The sequence below is a fragment of the Argopecten irradians genome, unplaced genomic scaffold (assembly GCF_041381155.1).
Source record: "Argopecten irradians isolate NY unplaced genomic scaffold, Ai_NY scaffold_0188, whole genome shotgun sequence".
NCBI classification, from domain to species: domain Eukaryota; kingdom Metazoa; phylum Mollusca; class Bivalvia; order Pectinida; family Pectinidae; genus Argopecten; species Argopecten irradians.
The window spans coordinates 38543-57563 of record NW_027187655.1 but is presented as its reverse complement, the minus strand read 5'-3'; positions in this window follow the sequence as shown (position 1 = coordinate 57563).

Here is a 19021-nt window from a genome sequence, read left to right as displayed (position 1 = left end):
TGGTCAGTCAATAAAGTTGGACAATAAAGTTGGACTGATCAGAAAGTAAAGTTGGACTGGTCAGACAGTAAAGTTTGACTGGTCAGACAGTAAAGTTGGACTGGTCAGAAAGTAAAGTTGGACTGGTCAGACAATACAGTTAGACTGGTCAGACAATACAGTTAGACTGGTCAGACAGTAAAGTTGGACTGGTCAGTCAATAAAGTTGGACTGGTCAGACAGTAAAGTTGGACTGGTCAAACAAGTTGGACTGGTCAGACAGTAAAGTTGGACTGGTCAGACAGTAAAGTTGGACTGGTCAGACAGTAAAGTTGGACAATAAAGTTGGACTGATCAGACAGTAAAGTTGGGCTGGTCAGACAGTAAAATTGGAAAATAAGGTAAGACTGTTCAGACAATTAAGTTGGACTGGTCAGACATTAAAGTCTCAAAAGGATGAGTGTTGTTTATGCTCTGAGCATCTTCAATAATTACATCTGAAAAATGATGAGTGTTGTTCATGCTCTGAGCATCTTTGATAATTACATCTGAAAAATGATGAGTGTTGTTTATGCTCTGAGCATCTTTGATAATTACATCTGAAAAAATGATGAGTGTTGTTCATGCTCTGAGCATCTTTGATAATTACATCTGAAAAATGATGAGTGTTGTTTATGCTCTGAGCATCTTTGATAATTACATCTGAAAAATGATGAGTGTTGTTCATGCTCTGAGCATCTTTGATAATTACATCTGAAAAATGACGAGTGTTGTTCATGCTCTGAGCATCTTCAATAATTACATCTGAAAAATGATGAGTGTTGTTCATGCTCTGAGCATCTTTGATAATTACATCTGAAAAATGATGAGTATTGTTTATGCTCTGAGCATCTTTGATAATTACATCAGAAAAATGATGAGTGTTGTTCATGCTCTGAGCATCTTCAATAATTACATCTGAAAGTGATGAGTGTTGTTTATACTCTGAGCATCTTTGATAATTACATCTGAAAAATGATGAGTGTTGTTTATGCTCTGAGCATCTTTGATAATTATATCTGAAAAATGATGAGTGTTGTTTATGCTCTGAGCATCTTTAATAATTACATCTGAAAATATTAGTATATATTAGAAACAAATATTTTTGGTGTTTATATATATATTGTTCACTTTTAGCTGACCTTTATATATCCATTTGCTTTTTACACAAAAAATAATAGAACATTGTTGATTTAAAATACAAAGGATATAATCATGAGGAATTATGTCAGTTTTATACAGATAACATAACTGTATTACATGTGTAAGCCTGCAGCTGTCAGCTCAAATTGTAACACAGAATAAGAGAATGATACCATCAGCTGACGTGGATCAATTCCATCATTCTGTTGTTGGACGCTGAGGACAATGTTAGAATGAGCAACTGTAAATGAATAAGTCAAATATTTACTTGTATTTGTGACACAATTTACTTACATATATGTACATATATTAGAATACAATACATTCCCTAAGTGTCCTGTAACATTACAACAAAAACAAAAGGCCCATGGGCCTTAACGGTCACCTGATATTAGATACAAATTAGTAATGTAATTTACTAGCCAACTGACGTCCTTTGTTCACAAATCAGGAACATAGATCTAATAAGTCTACAGTACATACAAAATTTAGTCTAAATATAAAGTTTCATGAAGCTTAGTACATATTTATTCAAATTATCATATTCATAAAGTCCAATAATAAACATTAGTGCAAAGGGCAATACTTGTTCTTGAATCAAGCCGAATTTTGAACTCGTCCCAGATCTTTCCAATGTTAGTCTACATATAAAGTTTCATTAAGCTCGGTGAGTATTTACTCAAGTTATCACGTTCACAAGGAAATGTTAACAGACGTTTCACATTTCACTTCGCACTTCGGACGACGGATTTACCCACAGTTGGACGACTGGTTTGCCCGTTGTCAGTATAAAGTGATCGGGTGGGGTATGTTGCTTGGTGTCTTCGGCGGCATGCTTCAGTGATATAGCACCATAAAAAGGGCATCAGTTCTACTATACAAGAAGACAGCATACATGGGGGGCCGTCTTTACATGACCATAGCTGTTAATTGGACATTAATTAATCAAACAAACAAACAAAAAAACCCACATCGGATGACAGATGAAGCACGACAAAAGACCACCATGGTCACAATGACCTATGGTCAGGTGACCTGATTATCCGGAATATTAAGTCATTAGCACATATATTTAAGCAACCCTGGAAGTAAAATTAAACTGGTGACATATGATTTTTATGAGGTTTTTGTGATCAGTCCACTTCCCTTAAAAATGAGATGGATAAACAAAATTATCTCCCTTTGACCTCCTAATAAATAACTCAGGTAGACTAACAAAATTGTCTCCATTTGAACTCCTAATGAATATGTGGTAAACTAACAAAATTGTCTCCCCTTGACCTCCCAATAAATATGAGGTGACAAGTAAACAAAACTATCTGCCCTTGACCTCCCAATTAATATGAAGTAAAAAAAAAATTGACTCCACTTGAACACCCAATAAACATGAGGTGACAAGTAAACAAAATTGTCTCCCCTTCAATGCCCAATAAATCAGGTAGCTGGTACAAAAGGCCCATAGGCCTTAACGGTCACCTGAAAATTTAAGCCATTTAGACCCCACTGGGCTCCACCCCTCAGCCTTTGGGGATGAGACAGGGTCAAAATGATATAATAGCAAAATGCCCTCTTGTGGTTATAATGTGAAGCAAAAGTTTGAACAATTTCTGACAGTAGAAAATAAACAAAATATACCCAAGAAGAATTCAATATAAACTATAGCAAACTTAGCCTCCTCCCCAGGGGCAAACTAAGAGGCCAAGGGTTATAAAATTCACAATTCTGATAAAGCACCACAATATCGTTATAACACAAGGTCCAATAATAGCATTATTTCAAACTCATCCTAGTATGATGTTTATAATCTTCGTGTAGTTTCGTAGGTTGTTGTGGTGTGTATAGATGTAGAACTCCAACGCAGATTCAGTGAATGGTACGATACGTTTATTGGAGTCTTAGGAATCGACTCTGTACAGAGATTATTGGCAAGTTAATATAGCAGTACATCAGGATAACATATGTCAATATTTGGGTATGAAAGCCAATTAATACCTGGAACAGTTCATACCACCGTAGTTGCTGTATTACATAGGGAAACATGTTTACTCATTAGAACTTATCATGTAACACAATTAATAACATGGCTATGTAATTAGTAGCAATACAATGACCCTAACAGAGGTTGGTTTCTAATCGACTTTACATGCATGTACATATACTATTGTAAATATGAAACACATGCATGTGTTTGACCTACACAGTGTAACATACCCCGTACTTGAAAGATATATGTAGATAATTATATATTAGTCCAAATTTCAAACTCTAAAATTCTTATCATTTATATGTATTATACTACACTGGACCTTGTTGATATAAGGCTATATACAGAGTTTCATCAAAATCAGTTCACATTTACCTTATTAAGCTATCTTGTTCACAAGCACAATGATAAAATTAGAACAAAGGGCAATAACTTGTACGTTACTGTCGAATAATTCCCATTTTTGAACTCATACGAAATCTTGTTGATATAAGGCTACATACAAAGTTTCATCAACCTCGGTTAACATTTACTCAAGTCATCATGTTCACAAAGTAAAGTTAACGCACAATGGACAATAGGCTATTGCAGTAGGTCACTATGACGTATGGTCAGGTGACCTAAAAAATAGTAACAGTGACCTTGACCTTGACCTGGCAATCCTGAAACTGTATCTTGTCAAAAATATTATGGTCCTTTAAATTTGTGTGAAGTTTGATCAAAATCACTCAACGAATGAAGCCGCTAGAGCACTGAAAAGGATTTTCTAAAAATAGTAATGGTGAACTTGACCTTGACCCTGCAACCTTGAAACTCAAAATTTTTCAGTCCTTTGTATTTGTATGCAGTTTGATCAAAATCACTCAAGGAATGAAGCCGCTAGAGTGCTGATAAAGAAATTATCTAAAAATAGTAACAGTGACCTTGACCTTAGTCTGGCAATCTTCACACCCAAACTTGTCCGAGATATTATGATCCTTTGTCTATGTGTGAAGTGTGATCAAAATCACTCAATGAATGAAGCCGCTAGAGTGCTGATAAGGATTTTCTAAAAATAGTAGCAGTGACCTTGAACTTGACCCAGCAACTCTGAAACTTGAACTCGGCCGAGATCTTGTTAATATTAAGCTACATACAAAGTTTCATCAATCTCGGTTCACATTTACTCAAGTTATTGTGTTCACAACAAAAAGTTAACGCATGACGGACGACGGACGACGACAGACAAAAGGATATCGCAATAGGTCACCATGACCTATGGTCAGGTGACCTAAAAATTGTATCCCCTTGAACTCCCAATAAAAAACAAAATTATCTCCCCTTGAACTACTGATAAATAGGTAACAACTAAACAAAATTATCTCCCCTTGAACTACCGATAAATAGGTAACACTGTGGGTACCCGTACATGTACACCGGATATTGGTATCGACGAGGCGGTGACCGGTCACAACAAGGGGAAGTTTTGCAATATTTTTCACAGTTTTAATGTATTAAAATTAATGTATCTATAACTATTGTCCAGTTCAATCTTATTATATATCGCGTCCGTATGAGGTCTGTCAGTCCCCAGTGCCATATATTTATTGAGGAATAGACAGGAATCCAGGGTCAAATGCAGAGGGGTACCGCAGTGAAAAAGGCGGTTCAAAATAAATCGGTGATATGGATATTTAATGCTTTCCTGTTAACGGAATTCATTTCCTATGGCTAATTCACAACATATGAGGGCAACTCACGCCCTGATTGCTAATTTTGAAGTCGTGAAGATTACGAAATGAATCAGTGAAAACCACATTGTGTACGGGCGCTTGCTTGAATGTTAAAAATCAAGTGTATGTGGTTTGGATGTTGATTGTACGGCAGCTTGGATGACGATTGTTTGACGAATTGGTTGATGAATTGCGAAACGCAGCTTTTTAAGCCAAATATTCCTTTCTAGATAGCAATATATATAGCGTTCTATACAATTATTAAATTACTGATTGAAACGATACCCAATGTAGAATTATTAATCATTTTGATTTTGATCATTTCAGGCAAATTCTGTTCTTTTCAATTAATTTTGAGTTTGGGCAACTAAAAGTATTAAAGTATTAAAACATTATCTTTAGATAAAAAATAAATAACTGCAAATAATAAACAATAAATCTAACAAATAAGGCTAGGATGCAAAATTAAAACGGAAAATGTAAGAAAAGGAACCATATCAGTAAACTGTGACATCTGGACAGGTGTGTATTAAACTGTAGTTCCGTGCTGTATTCTCGAATTATAGAGTTCATCGGTTTGTCATTAAGCACGACCGCATTGTAAAATACATCGTCAATATTTAAATCTGTAATGACGAATTTTGCAGCTGCTGAGGGTCACAGACTTTCCGTCAAACATTGCACCGTAAGTATCGTTAAATATTACAATTAAACTATGCTAAAATATATACTACTCACCTTCATTGTGTTTGGAGCATTGTGGAAAAATACCTGATTGGAGTTTTTCTTGTACAAACGCGATGTCAAAACAACGCTATGACAAATTATATGTATTCGTAGCCATGGTTTACAGTTCAAAAGTAAAATTACTTGAATCTTACCAGATGAAATTATATTTCTTATCGAAATCGGCGCTATATGGTTGTGTAATACAAGTACGTCCCGTTCCTCAAAATGATCCCTTCCGTTAAAGAATTTAACAAAATTGCCAGCAAACAAACAAACTGATATTGTATACAGAATCTACAGACCAACCAACATCCATCATCTTCGTCTGGTAGGCCTACTATTCCATTGACATATTAACATGAGATCTACGAAGACATAGACGTCGGAAGAAAGCTTTACATCTGTTTTTTGGACGACTAGACACTATCTGTTTTAAATTTATTGTAAAGATTGTCATTTTAATGATGCCAAGCCCCCGTACACCATTCACTACTGTATAGAATGGCTATTAAATTGTCATGAAAATACCATTAATTTTCTTGCATTAAAATCTCATTAAAATTCCATGAAAAACATGCATGAATAAGAACATTAATTGTTTCTTAATCTTTTCACAAAAGATCATCTTTAATGCTATTAAAATATCATATTAACGAATAATAACTTAATGAAGTTTTAATAATTAGATTGATGATATTTTAAAACTAATTAAAAATGAATTCAAAAATTGATAATTTTTAATTTTCTTTTGATTGTCTTAATTACTCGTTTAACAATAATTAAAATCATTAAAGTTAATGAAATCAGTGCATGATTAAGAACATTAAAATGATTAATGGTAATGAAAAACAAATTGAAATTTTAATAGCTATGTACACCTTAATTAATTCCTTATTAATCAATTGTTGTTGAAAAATAGCCCACCATCTGCCGATGGTGAGATAAAAATGCATATATATATTTATATCACTACTGGTAAATGTGACCATCAACTGCCCATTAAAAACCCATTAAATTTATACCAATTAACATTGTACCAATTAGTGGGTGCATATTAACGATCAAATTCCATAATTTCTTTATGAATATTTAATTGATTAATTACCATCATTTTATAAGCATTGCAAAATAATGGTGCTCAATATCTAGTTTGAGGGCTATAACACAATAACCTTGTAGTGACAATCAAATATCAAATTCAGATTATCATGGGCATTAATATTCCTTGTTTCCATTAATGGCAATTACTGTAATGGCAATTACTGTAATGGCCATAAATATATATAGTTTATTTTGATAAATGTGATTGTTTTGCATTTCTAAATGATGATCATCATGGTCATTAACTTACATCAAATATTTTAATTATCATCAAAAAATCATAAATGATAATTAAAATGCAAATTAATTATCTTGAAATTTAAAGACTACAAAAGTAATGATCATCAAATTGTTGAACTCTTTGAAGCATAATTTTCATGGCCTTGAAAACTTATTTTAATGAGAAATAAGTTGTTCTTAATGAGCATTAAAATTAGTTTTAATGATATTTAATGGAATAACTGCAGTTCATTAAATTAAGAAAAACATGATTTAATGAGCAGTTTTAATGAAAAAACAATGATTATTGAGAATTTAATAGGATTTTAAGTTCATTTTAATGAAAGTTCTGTGCAGTAGTGATTTTTATCACATAAACCAAGTCCCCGTACACCAGTTTAGCAAGTCCCTGTACACAAGCTAAATTTTGAGTCCTCTTGTTGAAACATCCATTGCCACGACAGTATGAAATTGGCCTAAACATAAACTTTCCTATCATAACCCGTCTATACAACCCGAAAATGGTAACCTAGAACAATCTAGTAATTCAATATCACGAACAATAGTTCACAGTCGTTTTCATTGCGGTACCCCCTTCCAGGTGACCCTTGATTCCTGTCTATTCCTCCATAAATATATGACGCTGGGGGTTGACAGATCGCATACGGACGCGATATATAATAAGCTTGAACTGACCAATAGTTACAGATACATTAATTACATTAAAACTGTGAAAATATTGCAAAACTTCCCCTTGTTGTGACCGGTCACCGCCTCGTCGATACCAACATCTGGTGTACGGGTACCCACAGTGGGTAATAACTTAACAAAATTGTATCTTAAAGGATTTGTGCAGCCAAAATTTTTTTTTGATAATACGTCAGGATATTGCTTTGGATGAATGAAAATTTAAGTCCCACCCAACGAATCGCCTATCTTTTAGCGCTATCGGTTGGTTTTGGTCGTGATTTACGGGTAGCATCAACTACAGTTCAGAGATAATGAGCTAGGTGGTCACGTGGTCTTGTGATGTCAGAGTAGTCCGCGGCTACACAAGGTAAGCCTAGTACATACATGTATATAGCACATATACGTATACGTTAGATCTACAATTTGAGTTTTTCGAGTAAATGGTTATTCTAGCTTTATGATGTAGATATTTTCAGTTTCAAAACATTCCATTTACACCACTTAAAAAATTCAGACAAGCATATATTTAACTTTAGATTAGATAATCAGTCCAATTTGATAGCGATATCAAAAAGATGTTCGGATCAGTCTGGACTTAGATTTAGATAGCATAGGATGTAAATTTCAGTGTAATAAAAAAAACAGTATAATGTAGCACTATCTTTTTACGAGTAAAATCCCAAAATTTAGTATGAATATATCTAGAATCCATGTTTTTATTTCAAACTTCTGCTGTAACGATGCAAACACGGCACAGTTTTTGAGTAAAAATAAAATGTGGTTTTCAGTTATGTGATATTGGAGTAACAGTACCGAACTTATACCGAAAATAATATGTATATCTATATTGTTGCCTTTGAAAATTTATCAATAACGTTAACTAAAAAGCAGAAATACATCAATTGTATTTCTGATATATGTTCCTAAATCAGTTTAAGTGTAGATTTAAATTCATTATTTCAAAATTATATACTAATCCTTAAAATAGTATATTCATTGTCGACCGTTTTGTATATCATACCGTGATTTAATAGTATGATATATGAACATTTATCGTATAATCCAAAAAATAACCACATGAATTTTAAGTGTTCAAATTAAAAATGGAAATTACTTGTATACAGGCATTATAAAAAGATATAATATCTTGTACCTTTTTAAAAATATACTAAGTGATATTTAAATAAGCATATTTAGTGTGATAATGTTGTAACCCTTCTTGTATGACTATACATGTACATTTAGATTCGAAACGGTGAAAATACATGCTCAGAATTTTAACTAATACAATGAAATGATACCTTAGAAATTACGGAAGATTGGTATATACCACGATTCCGTAATTACAGTACTAGACTGGAATAATTTTTAAGGTTAAACCTTTAGTTGAAATAGTTCTTAGAACCATTTTTGTTTCTGAATAAGTCTATTTTTGTTTTACCTGTATACGACATATATATATGTGTTTGTAATATATATATTGTTATGTATGACACTAAATACATGTAGTTATGAGATAAGGGAGATAACTCCTATAGCTTTTTTTTATCAATACATCCTATGAAGGTCATATCATTGATTTAGGTTATAGAACTTTCAAGAATATAATCATGTATAAACAAATATGTTTGTAAACATGTTGATTTTAAGTAGAGATCTAGAATGATCTATTTCCAGAAAGTTCTGTGTGTTTATTTGTTTACTGTTTTTAGTTAGATATTTCTAGAAGTAGAGGGTTCTCCAGTATTCTTGAATTAGGGTTTAGCTATATATACTCCAGCTGCCCAAGGCTAATCAGAACTGTAATGAGACCTGTAATAAGACATATCAAGAATTGTACAGCGCCATATAAGATTCTATTGGGAGAGCTATTGTGACTTTATCTGTGGATTATTACAACACTTTGTGTGGATTTATTCATATTGCCTGGAAGTTTACAAATCATCGGTGGACATTCAATTTCCTTGTGGATTTGTGATTATTGTTAATTTGAAACCTGGAAGGATCAAGGATTATACCAGGACATTCGCATACAGATAAGTAACACTTTAAATCATCGTACTAGTCTTGTACCACCACCAATTACTTTAGATATTGTAAACCATCTCTGTATAATATTGTATATATAATTAAATTGTGTTTGGAATTTAGCTGCTGGTTTCTCATTTCTGTTATTCGTTAATGTAACAGAATTGGGGGCTCGTCCGGGATCGATATTTAATTTGTGAAATCTAACTTTGAAAAATTAATTTAGAAATTTTCAAAATTTGTGTACAAACTTTGAGTTTACATTTTAAACCAACAGCTAGATAAATATGACTACTATGCAGGTAGAACAGTTTGTTAAAGCGCCATCCCTGGAAGTTCTTTTGCAAGTTAGTAAGAAGGATTTACTGTTATTGGGTAAACATTTAGGCCTTACTATCAAAACTAATTTGAGGAAAGCTGAAATTAGGAATGTAATTATAAGATATTTTGTTGACAATGGCAAATTTGACTCTAGTGCATTAGATAGTATAGAGGAAACAGTCACTTCAGAAATCCAAATTAGACAAATGGAACTTGAACATGAAATGAAAATGAAACAAATAGAGAAAGAAATGAGAGAAAGAGAAATAGAAAAGGAGTTAAGAGAAAAAGAAATAGACAAAGAAAGAGAGTTAAGAGAAAAAGAAATAGACAAAGAAAGAGAGTTAAGAGAAAAAGAAATAGACAAAGAAAGAGAGTTAAGAGAAAAAGAAATTGAGAAAGAATTAAAAGAAAAAGAGAGAGATCAGATGTTAGAGCTAGAGAAGCAAAAAATTCAAGCTGAAACAGAACTTAGAATGAAAGAATTAGAACTAGCTTCTCAAGACAGTTCAAGTAATCCAACTTTTAGGGGTTTACAAGGAAACAGAGGTTTTGATGTCAGTAGAAACATTAGGTTAGTTCCTCCTTTTCAAGAGAAAGAAGTTGACAAGTATTTTCTGCATTTTGAGAAAATAGCTGACAGTATGAAATGGCCTGAAGATAAGCTTACAATGCTTCTTCAGAGTGTCTTGATTGGTAAAGCTAGAGACATTTATTCTTCTTTATCTGTAGATGAGATTTCAAATTACCAAGTAGTCAAGAAAGCTATTTTGAAAGCTTATGAGTTAGTTCCTGAGGCTTACCGCCAGAAATTTCGAAACTCGAGAAAGAGAGATGAACAAACTCATGTAGAATTTGCCAGAGAAAAAGAACAATTATTTAATAGGTGGTGTGATTCTAAAGAAATTGATGACGATTTTGGTAAATTGAGGCAATTATTGTTGATAGAGGAGTTTAAAACGTTGTGTCCACACAAACATAAAAACTCATTTAGATGAGAGAAAAGTTGAAACACTTAGTGAAGCAGCTACAATGGCTGATGATTACGCTCTCACCCACAAAGGCTCATTTGTTAAAAACAGTTCTCAAGACAAAAACAGTACCACAGGTACTAGTAAATTTGGTCAGCCTAGGAACCCAACCTTTAGTGGCCCTTCCAACGACAAACCTAAATTAGGTGATAAAACTAAGTCTGCTTCTAAAACAGATGATAGGGTAGGTGTGGGGTCTCCTTCTGGTCCTGTTTGTAATTACTGCAAGAAAGTAGGGCATGTTATGTCTGAATGTTATTCTCTCCAGCGTAAGGAGCAAAGGCGTAAACAGTCAGTTCCTTCTGTGTTAGCTATGTCAAAGCCTAGTCAGAAACTTAGTGATATTGTGGAAGATTCTAAAGTGTCTGTTAAGATTAAGAGCTCAGAGTCTGATAGTGTCTTGGAGAAGTACTCTCCCTTCATTTCTGAAGGTTTTGTTTCACTTACTAGTGATATTACCAACTTGAAACCTGTGAAGATTTTGCGAGATACTGGGGCTTCTCATTCTTTGATATTAGATGGCGTAGTGCCTTTGTCTGAGGAGACCTCGTGTGGTAGTAGTGTTTTGCTTCAAGGTGTAGAGTTAGGTTTTGTTAATGTGCCTCTCCATTGTGTTTATTTAAAGTCAGACTTGGTTACTGGGCCTGTCACCATTGGTGTTAGACCGGAACTTCCCATAGAGGGCGTGTCGCTCATTTTAGGCAATGACTTGGCTGGAGAGAAAGTTAGGGTAGATCCCTTAGTGTCCAGTATTCCAGATAAAACAGATGATGCTGAGACTATTCAACAGGAATTTCCTGGTATTTTCCCTTCTTGTGCTGTAACTCGTTCAATGAGTAAGAAGGTTTCTGATGTTGCAGTAGTTGAGGATCATTATAGTCCAGGGTTAGGTGACACTTTCTTGGCTCATGATATAGAGGATGTCGGGAGCAAGTGTGATCTTTTGAGCAATCCTGTAGACTTTGATAGTGATAGAGTTGTTCCTAACAAGGGTACTTCTTTGTCTGACATGATGAGTAAATCATCTTTGTCTAGAGAGGAGCTTATAGTAGAACAGGAGAAAGATCCTGAAATCTCCTTATTGTGTAATCGGGCTTTGAGTGAGGAAGAGGCTGAGAAAGTCCCGGTTTGTTACTTCCGTCAGTCAGGTGTGTTGATGCGCAAGTGGCGCCCCCCTGATGTGTCTCCCCGAGGAAGACTGGAAGGTTGTCAATCAAATAGTTGTCCCACCGAGGTATAGGCAAGATATTCTAAGTTTGTCTCATGACGTACCTATGGCAGGGCATCTAGGTGTGACCAAGACTTATAACAGGATCTTAGATCACTTCTTTTGGCCCAAGTTGAAACGGGATGTGGCTGATTTTTGTAGGTCTTGTCATACTTGTCAGGTGGTAGGGAAACCTAATCAGAAAATCCCTGTTGCACCTTTGCACCCCATTCCAGCATTTGAGGAACCATTTAGTAGAGTCATTATAGACTGTGTAGGTCCTCTACCCAAAACTAAGTCTGGGAATGAGTATCTTTTAACTATTATGTGTTCTTCCACACGCTTTCCTGAAGCCATTCCACTCAGGAATATTAAAGCCCCTAACATAGTCAAGGCTTTGGTTAAATTCTTTACATTGGTTGGTCTTCCAAAAGCTGTCCAATCGGACCAAGGTTCGAATTTCATGTCTGGTATTTTTCAACAAGTCATGTACCAGCTCCAGATCAAGCAGTATAAGTCTAGTGCTTATCATCCAGAGTCTCAGGGTGCTTTAGAACGTTTTCATCAGACATTGAAGAATATGATGAGATCTTATTGTTTTGAAAACAAAAGAGATTGGGACGAAGGTATACACATGTTGTTGTTTGGCGTTAGAGAATCTGTACAAGAATCTCTTGGCTTTAGTCCCTTTGAACTTGTGTTTGGACATACTGTACGTGGTCCTTTGAAAATTTTGAAAGACAAAATTTTGGACGAAGATTCTAAAGTGAATCTCTTAGAGTATGTATCTAACTTTAAGCAAAGGTTGACAAGGGCATGTGAACTGGCAAAAGAAAATTTGGCCGTTACTCAAACCAAAATGAAAACATGGTATGATAAAGATGCCCGTGCAAGAAGTTTTGATCCAGGTGACAAAATTTTGGCCCTATTACCAATACCGGGTCAGCCTTTGCAAGCTAGATATTTTGGACCTTATGTTGTTGAGAAAAAGGTCGATGATGTTAACTACATTGTACAAACTCCAGGGAGGCGCAAGAAAACTCAATTATGTCATGTTAATATGCTTAAGGAATATGTAGATAGAGAAGAGAGCAAGACCTCTCAACCTATTGCTACTTTGGCCTCTGTACCATCACAAAGTGAAAGTACAGCTGATATTTGTAAATTAGACTTAGATGGTGGTGTACAAGATGTAGGTTTAGACTGTGGTGTTAAGTTACGGAATTCAGATGTGCTCGCAAACTTGGACAAGAAACTATGTCATCTATCGGAAAAGGAACGCAATGAACTTAAAGATTTGATACTTGAGTATAAACATTTGTTTCCGGATACACCAGGCAAAACAGATGCTATCTATCACGACGTGGATGTAGGCGATGCGCCACCTGTCAAGCAACATCCTTACCGTGTCAATCCTTTGAAAGAAGAACACTTAAAGAAAGAAATTCAATACATGTTGGACAATGATATTATTGAACCAAGCAAAAGTGAATGGAGCTCTCCATGTGTTCTGGTACCAAAGCCAGACAAGACATACCGGTTCTGTACTGACTTCAGAAAAGTAAACTCTGACAGTAAAACAGACTCTTATCCAATTCCAAGGATTGACTCGTGTATTGACAAAGTTGGCAAAGCCAAGTACGTAAGCAAGTTTGACCTGTTGAAAGGATATTGGCAGGTGCCATTAACAGAAAGAGCTAAAGAAGTGTCGGCATTTGTAACCTCGCAAGGTTTGTACCAGTACAAAGTTATGCCATTTGGTATGAAGAATGCCCCGGCAACATTTCAACGTCTTCTTAACAGCGTGATATCAGACCTGGAAGGCTGTGGTGGATACATCGATGACGTCATCAACTACCACGACACGTGGGAAGACCATCTACGCGGGATTCGTGAATTCTTCGAAAGACTCACTACCATGAAATTAACTGTAAACTTATTGAAATGTGAATTTTGTCATGCAACTGTTGAATTTTTAGGCCATGTTGTAGGACAGGGGCAGGTTAAACCTGTTCAGGCCAAAGTAGAATCAATTATAGATTTTCCAGCTCCTGGAGGCAAGAGAGAGCTGATGAGGTTTCTTGGTATGGCTGGATACTACAGAAAATTTTGTCAAAATTTTTCTGTTATAGCAGCTCCACTTACTGCTTTGTTAAAGAAAAATGTCAAATTTGTTTGGTCAGACGAATGTAAGTCTGCTTTTGAGAAATTGAAAGCCATACTATCAAACTCACCAGTTCTGACTGCTCCAGATTTTAATAAACAGTTTAAACTGTTTGTTGACGCCAGTGATGTAGGTGTTGGTGCTGTTTTGATGCAAGAAGGTACTGAACAAATTGACCATCCAATTTGTTACTTCTCGAAAAAATTTGACAAACACCAGAGAAATTATTCCACCATTGAGAAAGAATGTTTAGCGTTGATTTTGGCCTTGAACCAATTTGATGTGTATCTCTGCACTACAGTTGTGCCTGTGTTGGTCTTCACCGACCACAACCCTTTGACATTCATTGGGAAAATGAAAAACAAAAATCAAAGAATTCTCAGGTGGAGTTTGACTTTGCAAGAATACAATCTTGACATCAAACATATCAAAGGGAAAGACAATATTCTAGCTGATGCTTTATCAAGGATTTAAATATTACTTGATATGTCAAGAAAGTTTCCTTTTCAAGAAAACTTTCTTTTCTTTAAGGAGGGGTGTGTTATGTATGACACTAAATACATGTAGTTATGAGATAAGGGAGATAACTCCTATAGCTTTTTTTTATCAATACATCCTATGAAGGTCATATCATTGATTTAGGTTATAGAACTTTCTAGAATATAATCATGTATAAACAAATATGTTTGTAAACATGTTGATTTTAAGTAGAGATCTAGAATGATCTATTTCCAGAAAGTTCTGTGTGTTTATTTGTTTACTGTTTTTAGTTAGATATTTCTAGAAGTAGAGGGTTCTCCAGTATTCTTGAATTAGGGTTTAGCTATATATACTCCAGCTGCCCAAGGCTAATCAGAACTGTAATGAGACCTGTAATAAGACATATCAAGAATTGTACAGCGCCATATAAGATTCTATTGGGAGAGCTATTGTGACTTTATCTGTGGATTATTACAACACTTTGTGTGGATTTATTCATATTGCCTGGAAGTTTACAAATCATCGGTGGACATTCAATTTCCTTGTGGATTTGTGATTATTGTTAATTTGAAACCTGGAAGGATCAAGGATTATACCAGGACATTCGCATACAGATAAGTAACACTTTAAATCATCGTACTAGTCTTGTACCACCACCAATTACTTTAGATATTGTAAACCATCTCTGTATAATATTGTATATATAATTAAATTGTGTTTGGAATTTAGCTGCTGGTTTCTCATTTCTGTTATTCGTTAATGTAACAATATTCCTAGGTATGATCAGGTATATTTCACTTCCATTTGCTTTTACATCATTTTAAAAATGGAGGTGACAATAAAAACCTATAACTATAAATTGTACGGGGTTTCCATAATTCCAAATCACAATCCGTATTAACGGATGTTCCACTTAGATTTGACAGAAAAGAGAACAACAAATATACTTTAATGGTTCACTTAATTGCAATTGACGGCGGCAATATCAATGTAGGTGGGTTCGATTTATGGCGATGTGTTATTGTAAACAAAATACTGTTGAAGGTATTATCCTAATCACTTAAACCAAAGGCATGGCTAATGATTAATCAATGATATCGTTGTATCTACGCGTATATCGTATAGAGCTATACAAAGCGATAGCGCAAAAAACGGTCTAAAAAAAGAATCTCTAATTGTTATACAAAACCTTTATCAATTACTTTGATCTTCAACAGAGGATCATCGAGTAAATTCTTTCTATAAGGGGAAACTTTTCACGGTATTGTACCTGTTATACCAGTTTCGGTTCCGTTCGCAACATCAAAAACACAACTTTGTATAATGATCGCCCCATAGGATGTGTACGTATGTCAAGCATCATATCCTTGATGCTTTAATCAAGGATTTCTTAAATTGTTACGTAAAATTTCATTTTACAGTCACAAACTTTGCAATTCACAATGTATCAAAGATACAGCCTACAGGAAAATATTATCTAATTTAAGCTTATTCGTTGCTGAACTCCTCGACAAAAAATCTGAAACTTTTATTTCTGTGTGGATTTTCTTTCACAATTACACGAAGATACCTGCTATTAGAGCATAATAAAATTAGTGTATTTGAAACATCGAATTTCACTCTTTTAGTTATTTATATTCGAGCCAAAGTTATTGTACGATAAACTTCACTCAAAAGTAATCATAAAAAATCTTTGATCGGCTTTTCCTGTGACCGTCGATGTAAGTGATAGCACATCAGTTATAGTACAGCTATAAGCCACGGACTATTGTGACGTCAACCGGTTAAGTCTTTTTAATTACTGCAGTACACCCCCGAAGAGAATTTTTGACAGCTACTCTTTTTCGGGCCCCCAACAGGTCACTAACAAGATGCTAATAAGTAGCGATTTGAATGGCTAATTCGAATTTCACAGATTTATGATAAGTACCTCCATTTGGACGTTTTGTCAGATCTTTCATGAAACGGAGCTGAGAATAAGATATGTAAATCCTAAACCAGATTGACTTATAAAGGTGGTAGTTCCCGCTCCTGCTTAGCGCTCATGATCAGCATGCATGTAGTGGGATGACTGGTTGCGCCCGTTGTCAGTATAATGTGACCGGTTTGGGGTGTGTTGCTTGGTGGTCTTATGCTGTATGCTTCATTGTTTATAGCACTATTTTAAACAAAGTGCAACAGTTCCACTATACCAGAAAGAACAAATCATGAATTTACTGCAGTCTCCCAAAACCGACACACCTCGCACAATCATACACACAACCCGCATACATGGGGACGGCCGTCCTTACAATGACCATAGCTGTTAATAGGACGTTAATTAATCAAAACAAACAAACAAACCGAACAACGTAAAGCTGAATATTGACATGTCAAAACCAGCAAGGATAAACTCGGGACGCCATCAAGATAGTTAACTGTAAGAGCTATTGGAATATTTAAACACGATTGGGGAATCCGTAAATGTCCAGTTTGTGTAATGTCTGTGGTGATTTTAAGTTGAGTGTATCTACTAATACAGAAATTAAATAGTACAGTGACGTTGAATTAAACGTTTGAATTGATTCCAGATATATAAACTTTAAAATCAAAAAGGAGTTATTGATTCTCCAAATGCTCTTCTAGACTTTTTTTTAAAACGCTTCCATTTGGAGCTAAAATAACATTTTCCGGACGCCTGTTCCATATTTTCTTTTTTAAATATACCTATACACACTATGCAATCTGATTCAAATACAGATCTATTGAATGGAGTGGTTATGAGGATCTGTATTTCAATCAGATTCCTGTGTACAAGAATGAAAATTATTTTTAGTAACTTAACAGGGTTGGAGTAGTGTGCAACGAGCCGGGCTCGAACCCCCGCGACCCAGACTTACTGGTCCGCTACTCTACTGACTGAGCTAAAGGGAAATACCTCTAACGCGAAGCTAGAAGACGACCGTCTCACTATATACAATAAAACCTGCTACAGTAACATAGATGCTTAGTAAAGACGTCGCGCTGTGTTATGATAACTGTCACTTACAATATAAGTTTTTTAAACTTCCTGGTTGGTAATAATAACAGAAAATTGTATCCTCCGCATCACCGCTTCTGTACGATGTCCTGTTATAATGGTAAACTTAGTTATTTATACATGCATTGAAGGTAACATGTTAAAATACTAGAAAAACCAGTTTAGCGATATTGCATTGATATATAAATTGTGATTTGTGTTAAGTGCATCGTCATTGAGGATACATAACCAGTGCGGACAATATCATTGATATTCGACTACTTAAGGCCTCAGGTATGTACAAGTTTGATCTATACAGTGAATTATGTTAATAGCGCACATACTTACAACAAATTGATGATTACAAGTAATATTTAATGTTGGAGTCTGTTATGTGTGTATAACGAAGTAAGATTCGGTTGTGTGTATAACGAAGTAAGATTCTGTTGTGTGTGTATAACGAAGTAAGATTCTGTTGTGTGTATAACGATGTAAGATTCTGTTGTGTGTATAACGATGTAAGATTCTGTTGTGTGTGTATAAAGAAGTAAGATTCTGTTGTGTGTATAAAGAAGTAAGATTCTGTTGTGTGTATAAACGAGGTAAGATTCGGTTGTGTGTATAAAAGAAGTAAGATTCGGTTGTGTGTGTATAAAGAAGTAAGATTCTGTTGTGTGTATAAAGAAGTAAGATTCGGTTTGTGTGTATAAAGAAGTAAGATTCGGTTGTGTGTAAAAAGAAGTAAGATTCTGTTGTGTGTATAAAGAAATAAGATTCTGTTGTGTGTATAACGAAGTAAGATTCGGTTGTGTGTATAAAGAAGTAAGATTCGGTTGTGTGTAAAAAGAAGTAAGATTCTGTTGTGTGTATAACGAGGTAAGATTCTGTTGTGTGTATAAAGAAGTAAGATTCGGTTGTGTGTAAACGAAGTAAGATTCGGTTTTGTGTATAAAGAAGTAAGATTCGGTTGTGTGTATAACGAAGTAAGATTCTGTTGTGTGTATAACGAAGTAAGATTCTGTTTGTGTGTATAACGAGGTAAGATTCTGTTGTGTGTATAAAGAAGTAAGATTCTGTTTGAGTGTATAAAGAAGTAAGATTCTGTTATGTGTATAACGATGTAAGATTCTGTTGTGTGTATAACGAAGTAAGATTCTGTTGTGTGTATAAAGAAGTAAGATTCTGTTGTGTGTATA